Below are 22,773 nucleotides of genomic sequence, written 5' to 3' on the forward strand. Positions count from 1 at the left end.
TCCAATCTTCTCACTCTGTTCTGATCAGTATTGAAGTTTGTTTTTATGTAATACATTTGCTTATTTTTCTTTCCTTGAAAGTGATTAAGTACATTTCAGAATGTTCTAGGAAGGTGTTTTCAGGTCTGTCATATTTTTCTCACCTCTCTGTGACTTCCTGGTGCTTCAAGCTTTCTTTGCTAAATGGTAACATGGAAAAAAGTCCAAATCAGTTTTTCCTTGGGTTTTTGGGTTGAGAATTAGAGGGAAGTTTTACATTAAATTTGGAGAAACAGTTATTCTGGTTGGTAAAATAAAGCTCTTACATTTGAAAGCTGCCTTTTTCTTTCCCTTATTAAGCAAGTTTGAAGTTAGGTTTTGTTTCTGATGTTGAATTTCTCTAACTGATGGAAGTTAGTTTGCTTTAGAAAACCATTAAAAAAATTGGTTGGATAAGCATTTATTATTTGCCTTCAGTGCTAAGCATGATTTATGTACGGATGTTTTTTTTTTTAAAAGATGTGATGGCTTGTTGCCCTTAAGTACCCATAAAGTTGCAAATGAGAGTATCGATTGTGGTATTGATCAGCTAAGTGATGGTGCTGAGACATCACTATATTAATTAGAAGGTCCTGGTCTTTCTTTTTTTTTTTCTCTCTCTCTCTCTTTTACTATTTTCTCATAGCTGTCTGCCATACATTAGTAAAAACATACTGTGTTTAGTGGTGTTCTTGTCCAGGCACAAGCTAAGTGCTAAGGACAAGTGAGATAATGTGAAGCCTCATCCAGCAGACATTTAAATGAAAAGGCTTTTTCTTTTCTCTTTTCCCATCATAAATTTCAAATGCAATTTGCTCCATAGCAAATGAAAGGCATGTAAACAGAGAACAAGAAGTGGAAGTCATGTTACACTAAATGTTTAACTAAGTTATTTCATTTTTGCATCTATTGCATTCAAATATTTGGTCCTTATCAGTCTGTACTAAGTAGATAGTATGAGGGAAGGAGGCCACTGTTTAACTGGTAGATAATGCTGACACCAAGTGAAAAAAATTTTTAATCAGTATTACTGACACCAGTTGAGAAAAAAAAAAAAATTGTCTTGTTATTGTAGTTGTTACTAGTATAGCACCAGGTACACTGGAGCCATTGTCAGTGTGAAAACATCACTTAACAGACAGCTATCTCATGCAAATTATTATTATTATTATTATTATTATTATTATTATTATTATTATTATTATTATTATTATTTTTGTATCAGTAGCCTTTCTATGGCCTATTACCACTTAACTGCAACTGGTGTAGTGAAAGGGTTACATCTGCACTTCTTTATCCTGCCTACACGGGAGATGTATACGCAGTCATTTAAAAAGTTTTCACTGCTATACCTCATGGAGGTGGATGTATAAGCTGTATTGCTATGTGTACCTTTGGAAAGCTAAATTAAATTTGGGATAGCAGTTGTGCTAGAATAGTTATTTAAGAGAGTGGCTGTACTCTGTGTTCAGTTTTAATTGCCAGAAAAATTAATAGTTGTGTGTATCAGTGCAGTCACTGAAAGATAACAAGACGTTCCTTCTTGTACTAGCTGAAGATGAAATCTAGTTTTTCCTTTCTGCATTCTTTGGGAATTCTTTTGTCCCAGTCAGTGTTTTCGTGCTGACCTGTGTCCCTGAGCATGCCATGGAATAGTTTAGCAGCCAGGCGCATAGAAGGAAAGGGAACCAAGGTTTTGTCTCATGAAAATGTAGCAAGAGACTGAATTACAAATCTGAACTGTCAGAAGAGAAGAAAGATACTTTCTGAATCATTTTATAATCTCAGGTAGAAATATACTATGCTCTGGTTCTAAATGTCATTTCTACTTTGGATATTTCTATGGTTCCTGTAATTGAGAAAGTTCAAAATTCCTGTCATGTCAGAGGACTGATTTTCCCTGTTTTCCTTTAGGTTCACTTGTCCTAGTGTGTCCAATTGAATCATTCAAATTTGTGTTGAAGTCTACCAGACAAGCAACAGGAAGTTTATGAGCCTCAGGGATATTTGTTCTAGCAATTCTCAGGCAGCGTGAACAGCTCACTGTACCTTCAGGTCACATTATTTATTGATTTTATTTAAAATGTTGGTCCATAGAAATAACCTTACAAGGTGCACTATAGACTTTCTTAAGGCTCAAATAGGCATCAGTATGATGCAAGTAAAACTGATAAAACAGCAGTATGTCATCACACTGCAAAAGTGTCCATATATATGGAAGAAATTCTCTGCTATGAGGGTAGTGTTTCACTGGAACAGGTTGCCTAGAGAAGCTGTGGATTCCCCACTTCTTGAGGCCCTCAAAACTGGATTGGATGGGGACCTGGGCAACCTGATCTCATGACTGGCAGCTCTGCCCATGGCAGGGAATGGGAACTGAGTGAGCTGTAAAGTCCCTTCCAACCCAAACCACTCTATTGTACGACCAACAGATCTTTTTAAAGAAACTTAAGTCTTCAGCATTTGAAAACCAAACGGTGGACGAATCACTACTTTTATTCTTGCTTAAGAGAAAGACAGAGAGCTGCTTAACAGACAAAAAACAACTGAAGTAGTGGAAAGCCAAATGAGGTTAGTTTCATATTGCTAGACGAGGAATTGTGGCTTTCGTAAATTGTTTCCCCTTTTGAAGTGCTCTGTAAGTTAGATGAGAGATACTGAGAATAGATAATAGCTTCCAGAGGCTCTGAGATATAGAGACAGATAGATGATACTGAATCTTGCTGCAGCCTCTAGGAAGAAGCCACTGTCAATTGTTCATCTCCATCTTTTAGCTGAAAGTTATCCTCTGAGTAGTAAAGCTGACAGAAGTAGACATTTGCCCCGAATTTTACTTTTTCCCATGATTTAATAAAGACACTAGGCTCTAAACTGAATTGACTGAGACACAGAACTGGTCCTTTCCACTAACTCTTCCATGTATAGTGTAAGGACTGAGAATTAAGAACCTGGATAAAAGAGGTTTTGAATCCGCATGGCTACGGGCTTCAGGGATAGATAAGAATCAATACCACTGAATGTCATAAACTATAAAATTAAATATGTAAATGATTTAGAAGTCTTCACAGGGTCATCTACTTACAGGAAGTGAGTTAGCCTAGCAAGTCTTTGGTTCTCATTCCGTTATGGCTTTGGTTAATAGAAGAAATAGCTGCTAGTAGAAAGCCACTTCAGCTGCATTCTTCCTTTGTTATTCCTCTTGAGAAAGACAAGTAGTGGAGTTGTAAAACCTCAGATTAGACTGGTGATGGATTAATACAAACATTACATTTCTTTCTTTGCAGTCCAGAGAGAAGTCACCTGAATCAGGAATTTTATGCGCTGATTTTATGTATAAACACAATACTTATTTGCAAATGAGTACCATAGTAATAGCCATAGTTCCATGTAACACTGATTTTATCATAAATGATCTGGAGTTGAGTGGTCCCAGTTTTCTCTCATAAATTTTGAAATGCCATAGGCTGAACCTGAGGGGAAATGGTATTTCTGTGTTTGGGTGTTTTTTGTTGTTGTTTGCTTGTTTGATCTCTTTTGTTTGTTTATTTAAAAAAAATTCTTGCACAGGGAAAGGATAAAAAAGCAAACAAGTCTAAGATGATAAATATCAGCTCAAAAAAGCAGTTTAGAACATATTTACTGCATTTTGCTGAACAAACTATCACCAGACATTGAAAATTGTAGTGCTAGTTTTAGAACTGAGGAAAATTCTCCTTAGAAACTGTTCTTAGTAAACTGAATACATTACACATTTAAAAATATGTATATACATGAACATATAATTGAGATGGATGTGCAGGTGCTGTACTTCAAGAAAGAGTTAGAAAAAGAGATTAAGGTTAAAAGTGAGATTTTAGAAATGCTTGCTTTTCCTACACTCAAATTCAGATGTTTTGTGAAGTTAAATCAGATTCAATTGTTTGAGAATTACTTTGTGTACTACTTGGATTTAAATCACAGGGCATTTCAGATCAGCTACTGTATTCAAAGTAGCTGCTGTTAAAGGATTTATACAAGGTACTGCTTCCAGGGTATTAGTACAGCGGGTTATCTTCTAACTGAATTTGAAGTCAACTGCAGATTTCGTATTGTCATTGTAAAATTTTTTGTTTCTTTTGTTGGTTTCTTTAAGCAATCCTGATCTGCTGTTTAAAAGCGTTTATGGGTTCAAAATTATTGACACTGTTTACAATATCTAAAATGGAACACAGAGTTGAAATATGTGAAACCACGGTTTCCATTTAATATTATTTTAAAAGTGGAAAAATATCTCTAACATGTGAAGACATTCTCTAGAGTGAAAAAAGTTCCCATCCATTCAGTGCTTCAAGTACCAAAGAAACTCACTAGTGAAGATGATACTTCACTAACAGTAATGTTAATGTCTTGGGTTATCTTTATGTAGAATTTTTCCATCAGGATGAAAAGAACATAGAGTACTTATAAGGAAAAAAATGAGAAGAATTTGGTATGCTTTTTAAGCAAAGTAAAAAAAAAAAAAAAAAGAAAAAAGAAAAAAGAAAAGAAATATGCCTACAGTATTTCACCCACAAACAGATGGCCAAACATAACAAATCAATACTATGTAAATAACAGTGTTAAGAAGATCTGCTGCAATGCATGAAAAATGACTGTTTTCTTGGCTGCTTACCTTCACATAGACTAAACCTTCAAAGGGAAGAATATGTTGTTTTTTTTCAGAGATAGATGTTGTGGCTCAATGTTGCTATCTTCATTTACAAGTCCAACTTTATAAAATGCAGAATCAACAGAGGTACTTTACAACTTAAGAGCATACTGGCTAGGAAATATATAGCACTGGAAGGTCTGGAAGTCAGAGGCAGCAGAAGGACGTGCTGTTCTATTTTCACAAGGGTTGTGAATCCCATGCACTTATGTAAGTCTATGACAGCAAAGTCATGCTAGGGGCTCCTGACAATGTGAGCTGAATTGCTAAAACAGGCAGACTGAGGAGTGGTGAACAAACTATTGTGTGACACAGAATCATTGCAGTATTGGTACAAATGTGTCTTCCTATTTAAATCTATAGGAAAAGCATCAATCCTGATTGCATATTAGTGTGATAATCATGGATGTACTCTTTGTTCAGATCTTTTGAGACTTAACAGTGATTTTCCAAGTGTGTTGCAAATGTCATTTTAAGGCATATTTTGTCCATAAAGTATGCTCATTTAAATGACCACAATGGGGGTCTGGTCATAATGTTAAAAAAAGCAATTATGCAAGTGACCTGACTTGTGACCATGGGTTGCTAATTATATATCTCTCTGACAGTGGTTTCCCATCTGTGGAGTATGAATGACAAAGTTTTGCTTATCTTTAATAAAACATTTTGAGATCCTCAGGATAGAGACTGCTCTTTAGCATAGCTTCTGTACAACACTGGACAAATATTACAAAATATAGAATAGTCATAGAAAGTCCAGTTTTAAACTGAGATTCTGCTGCTTAGTATTTTAGAAGAATCAAAAGGAAGTACAGTGCACTTCTGAAAATAGTAAAATATGATAAAGAATATAGATGCTTTATGCAATAAACATTTTAATTAATCAGGATTTAAAAATGCTTTAACCAGTTACTATTGAGAAATCTACTGGTTTAAAAAGATTGCTTTCAGTGCAAATAAGCTATGTGAAATCAAGCTTACAAAAATAGGATATATGTCTGCTGTAAAGAATTTTTTTTCCCCCTGATTGTTCTTTGCTACAAATATAATGAGATTTTCTGAGGGTCTTGATTACTTTTCCTGCTTTTTATTAGGATCAATAAAGAATTCACTGCTTTGAGATTTCTGTAAAAAAATTACTTATAATATGTCCTTTCCCAAAGTTGAACAAATAGCCCAATATCTGTGCATCTCACCATTATTTTTAGTATATTTTTTCTGGCATTACACATCTTAAAATCATGAGAAGCAATGTATGGTAATGTGCTTTTGAGGATTTTCATTGAATATTCTCATATCTTTTTAAAAGGCAAATTTATGACTTTGTTTGCAGTTACATGGTTTGCTTTCTATGATTGATGTTAGAGCAAAATCATTTCAGAAATATTGTAACCAACCCAAACACTCCTAAACTCGAATATTCAGAAAGCAGTTCTGAACATGAAATGTTAGGATGTTTAAACAACATTTAATCTTATTTTGTCTTTATGTGATGGAGAGTAGCAGAGATGAGAGAGATTTAAAACATCTTCAGTAGAAAGCAAGAGTAAAACATAATTTTCTTGCATTTCTTCACTTTTTATTGTAGACTTCTTATGATATAGATGTTGTCTAAGAGAAAGGTAAGATCGATTAGATGCTATAAATTTATTAAGCTAGAACAACATTTTTAAAAGTCACAGGAAAAAAGAACAGGTACTTTGGTACTTTGGAACATATCACTGAAAGAATGAGGATCTCTAGGCATGGTATGTGGTTGTATTCTGTGGAAAGGGCTGTTTCCCAAAACTGCAAGAAAATTTTCTAATGTTTCCCTCCTCTCTCTCTTCCCTACTGTCTTTCAGAAAATGTAGTGTCTCCTGAAATTGCTGTTCTGTCAGCATTTCCTTTCATAATCCTAAAACATTCCAGTGTGGAATTACTATGGAAGTATGTGGGTAAGTAGCCACACTTTTTGGTGTACCCAGGCTTCAAATGTAAACTGAAGAGTAATACAGTGAGTAAGACATTGAAATACTCTTAAAATCAGTATCTTAGAGCAAAGCATGAAGCCATAGCTAATAAATTTCTCTCAGTTGTGATACCACACATTTTCCTTTTTAAAATTTGATTCAATTTTCTTTGTTCATTCAGCACTAATCTGGCTGCACATGGGACTTTCCCATGCTTACATTATCTTTTCATACTGTACCAGCCTTCCTCATAAAGTGCTGAAGATGTGTTACAGACTATTAATATGGTTAATCTCAAACTTGTACAATGAACATTCCTAGCTCTATCAGGATGAACTGCTTTCACTCCATGCTCTGAAATCGTAGTAGTAAATTCTGAATTCTGGTGCCCTCCTATTGCCTGTCCATTTGACTTTCCTGTTTGAAACTTGCAACATGACCACAGTCCAGTAGCAGAAATTGTTTGATCCTGCAACGTGCAATTGTATGAGTTCACAAAGTGGATGTTGGATATGCACTGAAAAACAGCAAAATTAGTCATAGGAAAATTGAATTAACAGCATAAACATCAGTATAACATTTTCATAATGAAAAAAATGGATAGTATTTACATTTAAAGTGCAAAATGCTGGAAATACAATAGTAGTACAGATGTATTAATTTTACCTGAGGAGAAACAATTTATTTTATTATTTGGATGATTTAATAAGGAGCATTTTCTGGTGACAAGCTGGTTAATAAGAGCAGACAGTCAGAACTGATTGTACTTAGAGAGCAAATGGTAGTTTTTAATCCTAAATGTACAATTATAATTTATTCTGTTTTTTCTTTTTTAATGGGAAAATGAGAATGCATACAGTTGTTGCAATTGTGAAGCATTCCCTCCCTCCCTCCCCTCCCCCACCTTTTTGTTGTTGTTTGTTTATTTTTTAATACTTGATCAGTTTTTTAGTGTAGGATCAATTTACAGTTTGCTCAATTTTAAATTAGACAAGCCAATATTTGTTGGGTTTTTTTGTTTGTGTATGTTTTTGGTTTTGTTTTTGTTTTCCTTCTCAGCAAATTTGGCTTTCTGGATTGTCTTCCTAAAGTTCTGTCTTGTTTATCAATTTCTTTTTTTATATATAAATATGGGAAGGTCAAGTTCTGTCCTTGTTACACTTTCAAAATTTACTCTTAATAAAGTTTCCGTTGTTATACTCCTTCTCCCTATCTTTTTATTTTCAATGGCCCAATGCATGACTGATCACTGTTATCTGCTTTTGTAAAGAAATACATACACTAGAGCTAACCTCTAAAAATACAGCCTTAATAATAGGCTTAATATCAAATGGTTTGTGTTAATGAAAGATGATTTATTATATTAGTTGTATTACCAATTAACACCTGTATGGAATAGAAAAATTTCATTGGAAGATCTCAATGTTGAATTTGCTAGACATAATACTCCAAATGAGAAAAAGGTCCTGCATATCAGTATCAATATTGTTACAGTAGTAGTCTGTAAGATTTTTAATTTTCCTGACAAATTACTGCTTGGAGTTTTCCTTACTATGAGCCTGATTTAACATTTTTCTGGAAATACTTGCTTTTCAGCTATTAGCAGTGCTTATTCAGTTGAATTACAGTAGTTCACAATGCGAGGGGCACATTCCAAGCTTAAAATGACACCTCGTTTGCTCAGAGAGTCTGTGATCCTTTTTACTGAATCAGTGGAGTTATGCCAGGTTATGCCATCTGAAGATTTGGCCCTCAGTAGTACACAACATTCTGTTTTCAAGGGCCATTACTCAAATAGAATAACCTTATCATGCTGAAGGCCAAATGTTTGCTGCATCAAACTTCAGCCCAGGAATTTCTTTTCTCTAATTGTTGTGATAGAAAACAAAAGTGCAGCAGATGGATGAACAGCATAAAAGTTATTTGAGATTCCTTCTTCTCACTTCTAGAAGATACTCCTTATGGGCCTATGGAAATGAGATGTGACTTTCAATATGGAGAATGATTTCTTTTTTTTTGTTTGGAAAGCTCATGTCAAAATGTCTAATTTTAATGATGGCAGTTTTTATACTGTCATTACATAACACTAATGACTAAGTGTAGGTTGGCTAGAACTTACACACTGACAAGTAAGCATTCAAATAACTCTGCGGCACACTAATGTCTGCACTGTTATAGCACTGCCTAGGTGAGAAGTTGTGGTTAAGATTGTATCATTACTGTTACTAAGGCTACCAGAAGAAGTGCTTAAGTGAGAGAATAAATGAGTTCTTAAAATAATGTTAAAATAGAAGCTGTATGAACTGTACTTAGCATCAGAAAATCTAAACAGTGCAGAAAGATTTCTTCAGTTTCCATTTGTGTTGCATTAACACACACAGCAGGTGATAACAAAGTACTTTTTTGATGACTTAGAACTCACAAAGATTCCATTGAGCAAAGATTTTGTGGACAAAAAAGATTTTCTGGGGCTTTACAATGAACGAAAAGTGCTACTTCATAATGATACAGGCTAACTGAAAGTAGTATAATACAGAGTAAATTCTACACCATTGTATCTATGGGTAAAAATGTATTGGAATATAAAAGGTTATTTCTTACATAGAGATTACATTCACAAGGTTAGAAATGACCTAAAATCCCCATTTTAAGGATGACTTCAGCAATCCCACAGTTTCTAAAGCAGAGTGCTGGTGATGGCACTTATGGAGAATCTCAGGTGGCCAGCTGTGCCCAGTGCCTGCCCTGTGCACCTACTCTGGCACTTTTGATGCCTTGCTCCAGAAACAGTTCCTTGCAGGTGTTCAGACTGTGCACTCAAGTCATTTCATTGTCTCATGCCAGCCACATTACTGTATCTTCAAAAGTTAATCAAAACTAATCCACAGATCTGCCTTGCTATGGATGCTGCCAAAATACCAGCATTTAATACCAAAATGGCCAGCATTTAACAGAAAGGCAACTAAATAAGTTGCTAGCCCAGGGGCACAGAGCTTCTGGGCTGTGCAAGTGAGAAGCCTTACAGAAAAAATGCACTATTTTATTGGGACAGATGGATATTTGGGTACTTAAGGTGGATTAATGGATGGCATATAAGATTTTTGTTTTTATTTTAATTTAGTCTTCTTTTTACTCCATTAAGTGTACACTGCATGTTTGGTAGTGGTGTTAACAAAAGGAGTAGCTATGAATGTACTGAATGTTGTAACCTAATTTTACATCCATCTGACTCTCTGATAACTTGGATATCCTAGAATGGCGTAGGAGAATAAGAGGTGAGAAAATAGAAAGGGTATTTTCAGGAGAATTTAACCAAACTAGCAATAACTTCGGATGAAGTAAGTTGTTCATCTGTATCTCTTATCATGCTCACTCTGTTGCCAGGCTGTCAGGTGATTCAAGTGCAAAATGAAAATATAGTTCCCTGGTACTGCAATGACAGTTTAAGTGGTCTCTTTTCCTGACTGTATCTTCCAATGCTGAGTCCCTGAAAATTGCCTGTGAGGGTGTGAAATATATCAAATCAGATATGAGGACTGATTTAGATAAATAAAGTCAAGGAGAAGGAAGTTTTGTTTTTAATCCTGTTTTGTTCCCTATTCTGGAAACTGGCAAGTGACAGCCCTGCCAGTGGCTGTGTGGGTGCAACATGATGCAGAAAAAGGTCAGGAAACCACAAGCAGCAATGAGAAGCAGTAAAAAGAGGCACTGAACACTTCTTGTCAAGAAACTGGGCACAGTCACTTCAAACACCTAAAGTGGAATATTGTCAGCTGCAAGAAAGAGCAGTAAGGACTAGAACCAGTCATATAATTTGCCTTGTTCACATATGTGAATCATATTGTATGAAACGTTATTTAAACAATCCTAGAAAATTTAAAACGTGGTTGAAGATCACTCCAAAATTATTGCCTACTATTTTTTCCATGGAAAGTACAGTAGATACAAAAAGTCCACATACTTGGGCTATACAAAATACCATCAAGTAGCCCCTATCTACTTGATAGAGCAAATTCAGCTACAAAACACTATTTTTCTACTTATTCACCACCACTAGCTATGCATTTTCACCAGCAGTGAAAAAGAGCATGCATACCAAGTTCATAAGAATCTGCATGGCTGTCTGAAACGTAGCTTGATTCCCATGTTCCTGTCACCACTGCTGAAATGAACCACCTACCCACCACCTCACTGTGCTCAATTCCACTGTTTGATCTCCAGATGTTAAGCAAACATTGATAAATGTGAATGAGTCCATATTTTTCCCATGGAGGAATTCAGTGACACACCTTTGCTTCGTATGCACTTCTGTGTCATTCACCATTTTGTCAGACTGCCACTCTGCTGCCATCTGTCTCAAGGTAACAAAATGTAATGGTGTATTGGTGGGAAGCTTCAACCTCTACTTCCATATCATATCTGACTCTGATGTCATGAGTCAATGTAATAAAATAGGAGGCATTACTTTCAGAGCAGAACGACAGAGTTAAAGATTAGTTTTCCATTATTACTTTTCCCAAATAATTAAGAATTATAAAGCACTGGTTTTGTTGTTGTTGTAACAGCTCCTTGAGCATATACTGAGCAGACATCCATGGAACTAGATCATCTTTTTTTTGAGTGACTTTTTTTCCTGCAGCTGGGTGCAACTTCCTTTGATCTGATAGATGTCATCCGATTGTTTCACATTTTGTGTCACTTCTACTTAATTTTTGCAGTATCTGTATTACCGGATAACATTTCTAATGAATATCTGAATTTGTAGGTCTGTGAATCATTCATAAACCTCTTTCGGCCTACTTCAGAATTACTAGTGTATATCCCACAGTTCAGATCAGAGGGTATGAGATCAGTGCAAACACTGTCTTATTTATGATTTTTGGCATCCTGTTAACTGCAGCACTTGGTCTCAACTTTATAGTGAATATCATTATTCACATTTAACTGGAGAATGACACTTCTTTTTGCTCATTCACATGTGTTCATGGAGGAAACACACACTGCTTCTTCTTTTAAGTTCTCATAAATGTCTGAATGAATGTTTGAATAAATCTGAATTTCTTTCCCTAATATTTCATGAAAGTTACTTTTATGAAATGATTTAGCTGTAAATTATGACATTTGTGCATGTGTTTAACATGCAGATGTGCACATATATATGTACTGTAACACTGATAGTGGCGAGTCCAAAGAGGATTTTGGTATATGTATTTCAGATTTATGCTTGAACTGCACAAGTCTTAAAAAAATTAAGTCAAATTAACTGTACCATATTGTTAGCTTGTAGCCATTCTGCTCTTCGTTGATAGTATTCAATTAAAACACTTAACTTGCCTGCTCATTGATCCCATGTATTTATGCAGATCTGTGCTCACTTTTAAATTCAGTTTCCTTAGGAAGAAGACAAATATTTTCAGTTTTGTTTTGTGAGCCATATGTTCAAGAGCCACTACTACTTTGCTGTTTCAAATTTCTTTGCCTTTTCCTGCCTTTATGCTGTTCTAGCAATTCACTAGTACAGTCTAAATACAGCACCATAAAAATAGTAATGGAAAGTTTCTAAAGCAATACAGTATTATCATGAACCCATACTTAATTAGTTTTATCTAATATCCCTTATCTCTTCTCTAAAAATGCATACCTTTCTTCACACGTTTTATGAGTCAGCTTTTACAGATATATTATTATTCGTTCCTTTTTTGTTAGCCCCAAAACTGTGTTTCTTTTTGTTATTATTGTTTGATAGTTTGCTTGTTTTTTAACTGTTTCTGGGCCAGAAAATAGTTTGTTTCCATTAAATCATGGTCACTTCTTTCTGCATGCAGTTTGGTTCTGTCTTGTGTTCATGTGTCCAATTCCATGCTTGATATCCATTCTTCTCTTTGGTCAGGATCGAGAAGTAGTCTCAAGAGATCAGAGTAAGACCAAGTGAGACCCTGGGAGCAATTGGGCAAGAGAGGCCACTAGCTAAAATGATACATTCAAGCCAGATGACACTTTAAGCCTGCTAGCAGTCTGCAATGTTTGCTTTAGGGAAAACACAGTGAGGAGGTGAAAGCGGCCTCATTTCATAAAAGAGAGAAAAAGTAGAGCTAAACCTCTGGGACAAGAGAGAAGTGACAGAATCTGTCCTTGTCATAACTTTACCTTGAGTATATTTGTCCTGAGAGCTGTGAGTGTTAAATCTCAGTAAATATCGCCTGGGAAATAGCCCAACTTACATAATTGCAACTTCAAGTTTTTGTCATCTCTGGATTTTAATTGATGTTCAGATATCATGGTGACATCTCCAGTGAAAATTCTGAATGCTAAGAAAGATAAATCCTGTCTCCTTTATGTACTCATGAAATGCCTGTCCCATTCGGCATTAACAGTAAAGCACTGAGCACTTGTTTAACTCAAAGCAGTTTAAATTTCAGTAATTGCGATCCTCTACAGCATTAACTTATAATATCTTTGGATACCCATCTGTAAAGCTAGCATTCTGGTATTCTCTGTTCTTTGCTACCAAAGTTATGTTTCTGTAAACTGAATTTGATTCTAGGGTCTGAAGTATTTGCTGTGCAGATCATATTTCCTTTTATTTATTGAGGTGTTTTCCTGATGTATAAACTTGAGATGTAGGATGGATAGTTCTCATTTCTTGTTCCACTGGAATTCTGTGCCATTAAATCCAAATAACTAGTTACCTTTTCATAGTAGATTTATCAGGTGCTATCTGAAGCAACATATTTTTATTTCCAAGCAGTACTCTGCTCTGCTTTATCGTCATTTTTGGTATTTTATTCACAGTTATCTTCCTCCCTCCCTCTCTATTTCTCTCTCTCTTCTGTCCCTCTCTCTTGCTGCCATTACTTGATATTTTAAATCTTGTTAATATTTAACAAGTGCTATTACTCTCAAGATTCATCTAAACTTCTGTGATATATTCAATATCAGTAAACATCAATAATGATTTAAAATATTTTGACTACCATTTGTTGAAGTGTGGCATAGGAGAATTCAGTTTCAAAAATCCCAGTCTTGGCATCACAGAATCCCTGTGGAACCACTGCATCAAATCCTTTGTCTTATTCATGACTGAAGGAACAGCAGCTTTCTGCTTGTTCTCATTTTTGCTTTTTGTCCCCTACTCAGTGACATTCCAGGTTCCCTCTAGACAAAAAAAATCATAATCATTAATCAGATAGAAGATCACATACCTTTCTGTAATTAATCGAGGTAGTTATGTACCTTTTGATGAAACTATATTCCACTGAATGTGTAGTCTTCTTGAGATTAAAATGCTTCACAATTCTCTTAGGTAGAAAGTCATAGAACTGCTGAATTTTGTTTTGATTCAAATTAAATTTTATCCTCAGAATGATTAAAAAAAACTAAAAAGTCTTGTCTGTATAAAATTTGCCTGATTCACAACTATTTGGACTTTTTTTTTCTTCAATTTTTCTTCCTTTGGGTAAGATGATTACCCAAATTAATCCAGTGATTACACAAAGTTACGCATTAGTCAGAAGTCTGTTTTTTGATTCCTGAAATTCAGCAACACTGAGAGATCCACCAAAAAAGCTCATTTTTCACCTCCAGAAAACACACATATTTTGAAGAGATAGATAATACAGTAAGTTTGCCAGTATATTTTTGTAGCATTATTACATTTTTTAATTATTATTTCTGAATTATTTCTGAATAAGTAAAAATTGCATTGGCTTCTTCATAAACAATTCAATTGTATACTCTGAGATAATTATATTTAAGGTATATTAAGAATCACTACCTACTGCTTCACGAAAAAATCACCACCTACATTTAAGCTGCAGCTGTTATGAGCTGATAGGATCTTTTTGTGTTAAATCTCATTTTGAAATGCTATCTTTCTATACTTTTTTGACTGTAGAACCTTTTCTTCTTTGATCATGCTTCTTACTCTGGATTACTGTGTCCAGGCCTGGAGCCCCCAGTACAAGAAAAACGTGGAGCTTTTGGAATGAGTCCAGATGAGGACCACTAAGATGATCAGAGGGCTGGAGTACCTCTCCTGTGAAGAAAGGTTGAGGGAACTGGGCTTGTTTAGCCTGGAGAAGAGAAGGATCCGAGGAGACCTCACTGTGGCCTTCCAATACTTGAAGGGAGCTTATAAACAGGAGGGGACCAGCTGTTTACAAGGGTGGATAATGACAGGACAAGGGGGAATGGTTTTAAACAGAGGGGAAATTTAAGTTAGATATTAAAAGGAAATTTTCTCACTCAGAGGGTGGTGACACACTGGAACAGGTTGCACAAGGAGGCTGTGGATGCCCCACCCCCGGAGGCATTCAAGGCCAGGCTGGATATGGCTCTGGGCAGCTTGATCTGGTGATTGGTGACCTTGTCCATGGCAGGGGGTTCAAACTAGATGGTCTTTAAGGTCCTTTTCAATCCAGGCCATTCTATGATTCTGTGATAACACTTGCACCCTTTGTTACCCTTAAGAAAGAAGGGATACCACCAAGCAAGTAATTCGCAAATTGATAGAGACAAAGAATGTTGATGTGATTTATTTTGCTCGTGAGTTGGCCTATTGTTTTCAGAGATGCACAGTTTAATTCTGCTTGTGTACCAGGTTTGTGTTCTGACTTTTTCTTCCTACTTTCATGGTTACTTTAAGCACCCTTCCCTTTTATGAATGGAAAATGATGAACCTTTGTAAAATTCGACCTTTTATACTGAACAATTATTGCTTCTTTAAGCTGTGCTTTATTATCCAGCTTTCTAAGCGTTTTCAAGATCAGTACTAAACACAGAAACAATTATATTAAAACTGGAATTGGAGCTGGAGCTGTGAACAGGAAATCCATGCTCAATTACATTTTCATCCTTATTTTAAAAAAATTAATTTCAGGAAATTGATTTTTAACAGAATAGCATAACACTTTAGTGTGGAGATATGTTATGTTGTATTTATAGGTGAAAAACTTAGAAGTAATGTTTAGACAGAATACACAAGACTACCTTAAATGAAGCATTGGAATTGTAGCCATGAGGAACTGCTGAAGAAATTTGGAAGCTGAGCAGCAAAATCTTTCTAAAACAAGAAAAATGTGATTCTACCTGGCAAATAGAATATGGTCTCATAATGCTTTGTTTGAAATTAACTAGTCAGATAATTACATCAATGAACTGAATAAGGGAAGGTTCATTAGAACAGAGGTATTGCAGTGACTTTAAAAGAGATTCAAATACAGTCCAAATGTGGATTATGCACCACTCAATCTAAAAATATGCTATGCTGGTCTGCTGCAGTGCAGTATACCTGCCACTTTTATGCAGGTAAATGATGTGTGCTGATGCTCTACTGTGCTTGTTTTGACTATTTCCATGCATGCTGACTGATTTTTGGATTTGTGCTTTTCAGTTTCTTGATGGCCTCACATGCACCTGAAATTTTCACGTTTAGATATATATATATATACACAAACTCTGTGGCTTATAGGACTGATTACAAATGCAGTAAATGTTCTGAACATGATTTTAGTTTTTCAAAGATGCAGAAGAGATCATAGAGTCATTTGGAGGCAACGGGCTGTGCTGGCTCTCAGCCCCTCAGCAAATCAGAATCTTAATGATCCTCAACTCCTTTGTGAACTTAACTGTGTTTAAAAATGGAGTTAGAGTGCTAGTGCCAACAGCAGAATGCAGACTGTGTAAACACATAGTGTCAATTGTAAGAAAGTTCTATGTATGTAGTATATATTTTTATAGTGGTTTTGTCTCAAATGAGAAGGTGTAACTGTTTGGGTTTTTTGTTGTTGTTGTTGTTGTTGTTTTTGTTTATTACATCAATCTTTGATTTCATCAATCAATAAATAAGGACTGATAATTATATTTTAATTTTTAATAGTAGTTTATAAAATAATATTAAAAACGTTAATAAGAAAATTTTTCTCCATAAAAAATAGGAAATAACATCACTGTTTTGCAATATTTTTTTTTTTCTGAATTCAAAGAGCTATAGTATTTATGGTTTGCATTCCAGCAATACTATTACTGTAACATTCTGTACTTATGAATAAATTAATACATACTGTTTTAGGCACTCACCTTCTTAATGACTGTGTTCCTGAAGTATCAAGGGTACGTTTAATTTGCTGAATACTTGGGACATACAATGTAATGACATGAAAAGTCTCTCTTGTGTGGTAAGGTAATTGCCTTTGTGCTTATGAATCTTATTTTCTTGAAAGAATATTCTTTTCATTAATTCAATAAAGACTAACCAGCTTTAGTTGCTTTCAAAACAATGCATTTATTGCTATGAACATGCCTGCTTTCTCCAGGGAAAGAAGAAAGTTGCAGTCTTAGTTTTCACCACAGAAAGAATCTTGGCTACAAAACTGTTCTCATTACACACACAACTCCCTAGACAAGTTTTGTAGAACTATATACAGTCATTCACATTATTTCAATTTATGGTGTAAATGGGTGCCAGAGCCTTTGAGCTTTGGCCAGTATGAACAAAGCACAGGTTATGATAGGGCAGTATAAATGAAAAACGCTTGACTACTACACGAAAGATACAGATAGTTTTGCTCTGTATCAAGTAGTTTACTGTGCAGTAGTATGGAAAGTCTATTACACTGGTTTTATCTCTAGAGATGCTGTCTCAGGACATCCATCACATGGTCTTGAACAAACATGGAGAAATAGCCACTTGCTTATTATACACTGGATTCTCAAGACAATGGCCTTTTTCCTTTTTCAGGGAATGCATTTCCAAAGCAGTATTGATTTTTCTGTCATTCTTTTCTTTCCTCTCTCTTGAAGATCCCAGCTCTAGAATTATCTTTCATCCTTAAACTGTTTGTCTTCTCAGATATGAATGTGTTTAGTCTTTTTTGTTTGTTTTTTAAACAAGTTTGTATTTGTGGAAGATAATTTATAAATTATATGCTGGCTTATATGCATAGAGTAGCTAGAGTGATTTTACTGATGTCTGCAGGACACTGCCATTATAAACTTCTGCTGATGTAGGGCTGGAGAAATTTCTCAAAAGAAGTGATTTTTTTCAAATGTCACTTGGAAGCTGTTAATCAGGCCAAGGCCTTCTAAATCAAAAGTGGTCTTCTACAATTCTTTGTTTTTATTTGCTATCACCACTGTGCCTATTCTCAGTGAAAAATAAAATAACTGCCAGAATGAAAATGCAAAGCCAGTTAGCAACGTATAACTTAAGGTTTCAAGACTAAGAGTAAGAAATCTGATTTTTTAAAGTTTCTAATGTGTGTGTTCATGAAAACTCACGTAGGTGGATTCCCCATGCAGAATGTAAGAGGGAAGAAAAGACACCAACAATAAAAATAATAATTAAAAAAAAGCTAAAAATTCAAGAGGAGCTTACAGCCTGCCTTCAACTGCCTTCTGTGCAAAGAGACCTTTGACCAAATTATTGAAGCTCAGTCCCTTGGAAAATGTTTTGATATAACACTGGCCTTTACCATATAATCTCAAATGTTTTTGAATAGTATTACTATAAATGTGCTTCATGATGAGAACAAACACAGATTTTTGAGTAAACTCTTTGACAGTGAGTGATTCAGTTGAGACTTACTATTTATATATGTGAAACTTTTTCCTTTATACCACTCTCTTTCAAATGCTTCTCCCTTTAAATTCAAGCAAGGTCATGCGTAAATATTCCCAATGTGAACGATATATTTTTTTTCCCCTCAGAATATATTCACATAAATTTCACTTTTACTTGAGAACTTTGTAGACAAAGTTAAATGTATGCCAAAACATTACAGGGAAAATGTTACCTTTGATCTTAGTTTCTTTCCTTCAGATTTCAATATTACACTTTTTGCTTGTCATTAATCCTTTTTTCATTTATTTTGTTAAAATTTTATTTTATCTTGCTAACAAGCTTACAAAATGGATGCACGGGAAATGAATAAGGTTGTTTAGCATTCTCCAGTTTATTTTTTTCCCAAAATATCCTATACAAAGTTTCCTCCAGTTGTAGACATGATCTTTCCTTAGATTTCACTAACAACATGTTTTGAAAAACCCGAGCTCTTGTCTTGTAACTTCATATGAGTATTCATAGGACAACCTGTAATTTATGACTTATGTTTTATCACAGCCTTTTTAATTAGAAACATACTGCATTCGTTTAACATTGCTACTGTTTTGTTGCAAAAAATTTTCTGTATCAATTAATCTGGTAATATCCCTAAGCAAGCTGAAATTGTTGAAGATTATGGAAATTGGCTGATGAATGTATTGGTCACTTCAGATCCATGTTCAAATCTATCTTCTTGCTGTCCTAATGAATATGGAAGCCTGCCCAGTGTGTGATTTGATTTTAATGACTACAAGGTCAGGGACTTTGCAAGGTGTGAATCTGCTTGCAAGGTCACTAGTGGCAAATAGTGAATGGATCTGAAAATAAACAAGGAGCTGTCAAGGATATTAGCTTTTTGTAGAAAAACCCTTGGGATGAAAAGGTTAACAGGTGATTGCATTGTAACTTGTTTTGAAACTCAAAATGAGCTCTAGAGCTATGTGCATTATCCTTCATTATGCATTGATAAGAAATAGTACTAACTTAAAATGCAGCCAATGTTTTGTTTTAATAGTAGTGTAGTTTATCAAAAGCTTGCATTTACCACTATATAAACTGGTCAGCAAAATCAACATATGCTCCAGACACAGATCTTTTGGAGAAACAGGTGAAATTACCTACTCTAAACTGCCAGTGGATTCATAAGTGAATTTGCCTCCCACAGAGAACACAGACTAGTAGTTACCCATAGAAATTCAAGTCACGTGTACAGCAGTTATACTGTTTATTAATTTGCTATTCTGCAGAGATTATTCTAGCTGTAGAAAAAAATAATAGGAAATGAGTCTGAAAGTATTAAGAAAGTTTATAAATGACTTGTCATAAGGTACTTGACTTATGACAGAACAGAGCAGAAATGACTCCTAAATGAGAAAAATACAAAGAAAATCTGCAGTGGCTGAGTGCCTTCAGAGAGGGGATGACACTTTTTTTTTTTTTCTTCTTTTTTTTTTTTTTTTTTTTTTTTTGAGAGGATAAGAAGTTGATAATTTAATAAAAAGAAAAATCAGAGCTGCTGAAAAATTCTCCCTAAGGTTTTGGGAGCATTGAGTATATCCGTAAGTAGGTTGAGGCATGGCTACCAGCTGCTTATACCAATAATAGGCTTCATATGTTGAGCAGGCTGAAATGACATTTTAACAGAATATTGTAGAATGGAGTTAAGTATTTATTGTTCAGTATAATTTGGAAGTCTACCAGCTTAATGATTCAGGAATCCACACCTTTCGAGCAAAATACCCATCCTTATTGCTTTCTGAAGGGATTTCGTTATTTCCTTTTTTTTCCCCACAGGTAGTACAACTATACAGGTATATTTTTTAGATAGAGTTTCTCAATTGTCTACTATTCTCCATGTGTAGATGAGATGCCTATGGTGGTGACAACAGTGTTTCAGCTCACATGGATTTGTGTGATTCTGTAATCATTAATGGTTTCATGGTTAAGCTGTATATCAGTGATATCTGGTTTTATTATTATTGAGCATAAGAACCTTTAAAACACATATTGCACCTAAATTGATGCTATACCAGTCGTAAATAACTTGAATGTAGTTGTATGTTCAATTGCCAGCATTTAAACTCTGCATTTAAAATAAAGACTTAGATTTTTTTGCTGTAAATGAAAAATAGATTGTATCTTCCCAAAATAATCTTTCCAGGCTTCATTAGGTAACATAGTCAATAATACACGGTCATGGAAAAATAAAGAATTTTGTTAAGATAGGCTTTGTTCTGAACTCATTCTGTATGTTTACTCTAATCTTTTATGTTATGAGAACCTTCCATTCATTTCACTCTCAGTGTGTCAGCTTATGTTTATCTGTCTGTGTTTCTGTTGCATTAGAGAAAAGGAGAAAGGTAGTTCATTTCTCTTCTTTCAGAATACAATATGAAGAAACCCTTGCTCTTTCTGCATCCTAACTGGGTACCAGAAAGAGAGGATGTCAACTATATTTTTGAATATACTTTTGAGCCGATGATGGCTTGAAAGCAAAAAGAATATTAAACTGTTTTACTTTTTTGTAATTGTCTGCTTTAATTCACCTGATAATGGATTCTACAGTCATTCTTATTTCAGTTTCTGCTTTAGAGAGACACACAAATGCTCAATGAATTGTGTAGCTGTAATGCTGAATCATACTTTCAAGTTCTATGCCACCAAATCTACTGTAACTAAAACGGAATCCTCTAAAAATTTGCTAATTTTCTGCAAATTGCATCTAATTACTCATTCAGCAGAGGTAATGCCCACAGCTTTGGGTATAAGGAAGATCTCATGTTCAGTGGAATTTTGCTCATCGTACAAATTCCAGTCTGCATGGCTAGGAACGATGCCTGATCAAAGAAACCACTGTCCTCTTTTGCTCTGTTTTTAGTATCATTCCCATTACTGGTAGAACCTTTACTGTGAAAACATTATGTTTGATTTTTCTGAAAATATGATGAGTGATTAGTTTTAAAAGCCTAGCCAATAAGGAGAATAATTTAAGGGCATCAGATCCAGTCTGCTACAGGGATAATTAGCAAGCCATCATGAGACAGTTCTGCCTGTGTGGATATTAAACATTTATGCCAATGACAAGACATTGAGCTCCCTACACCCTACTGTGAGAATGAAACACCATCAGCTTCCTCCGTCAGGAGAAAGCCCACAAGATTACCTTTGCCTCTGAGGACATGGTGTGGGAATGAAAAGATGAAGAGCTGTTCAATTGTAGAAAAAATTCTCTTCCATTTTTCCCTTTAAAAATAGCTGAGGCTCCTGAAAAGGAATGATTGGCAAAGCATGAGAAAGTGGGGAGAGGGAAAGTTATTCATGCAAATTAAATCAGAATGTAGATATGGAGAAGAGTGACAAATTAGAACTGCAGAAAGCAGAATGCACTGCTGCTAAACTGTATGACAGGAAAGGCTGTAATGCGTAAAATCAGCTGTGAGCAGAACAGAGGAACTGGGTCAATTCTGACAGACAGCAGAGCTTGCCCACCAGTCCTTTAGCCTCTCTCTGTTATTATCAAACACTTCTCACCTCATGCTTCTGATGTGGCTTTGCCTGCTCCTATACTCTTATGGGACAAAGGCTTCTGTTGATTCATGCTATCTTGCAAAGGAGTTTTGCTTTTCATTATGTCCATGCTGAGGGAGTGATATTCAGAATAGCCCTACAATTGTCTAAAATCAAAGAATCAATAAGGTGCTTGATTATAAATATATCCAAATGACGAAACAGCAATGATAGAAGAGTACTGAAGATACTTACAAAAAATGTCTGTTCACGTTGCATTTTCTGCTACTGCATGCTGATTTGCCTGTTTAGGTTTGCAAGCTCTGGAGGAAAGGCAGTGTGTTGCCTATATATATGGATGTCTGTACGAAAGAGCTTCAAACTTGTTTAGGATCTTTGAGTACATTTGGAACACAAACTCAAAAGTCTTAGGACAGCTGATCCTGCAAGCAGAGTATGTTGACTGAAAATAAAATCTTTCTTTTGGGGAAGAGAGAGCCTTACTCTGTGTACTTCTGCTCATTTGGTGGCTGAATTAACACTTCCATAATGGAGGTCTGAGATTCATTTGCAGCCAGTGCAACAATCATCCACTTGGCTTGTAAAATTCCCAGTGGCAGGTGGATATTGCAGGAGATGTCTATGGAGTGCTGCTTTTCTAAATTATAATCTGAAAAGGCTTCTTTTTTTTTATTTTTTATACTTTCACTCTTCTACACAAGCTTTTTGACTCGAAATAGACAACAGTCCAGAGGGGTATTCTATTTGTCTTCTTACAGATTTGACAGCTAATATTTGTAGGATTTTGTCTTTAGTATGAGGGGATTGTGGGTGGAGAGGGAAGAACAAGACTGAGGCAAGAGCATTAAGGAGATGTAAAAGCAAGCTTTCGTTAAATTGCTTCTCCCATCAGTTGAGGCAAGAGAGGGGCTGGGCATCTTTTTCTTCCATTTCCCTCTGAACAAGGGAAGTGCAGTTGATGAAAGACAAGGGATGTTAATACAATTTTT

The sequence above is a fragment of the Lagopus muta genome, chromosome 1 (genome assembly GCF_023343835.1).
Source record: "Lagopus muta isolate bLagMut1 chromosome 1, bLagMut1 primary, whole genome shotgun sequence".
Classification (NCBI taxonomy): domain Eukaryota; kingdom Metazoa; phylum Chordata; class Aves; order Galliformes; family Phasianidae; genus Lagopus; species Lagopus muta.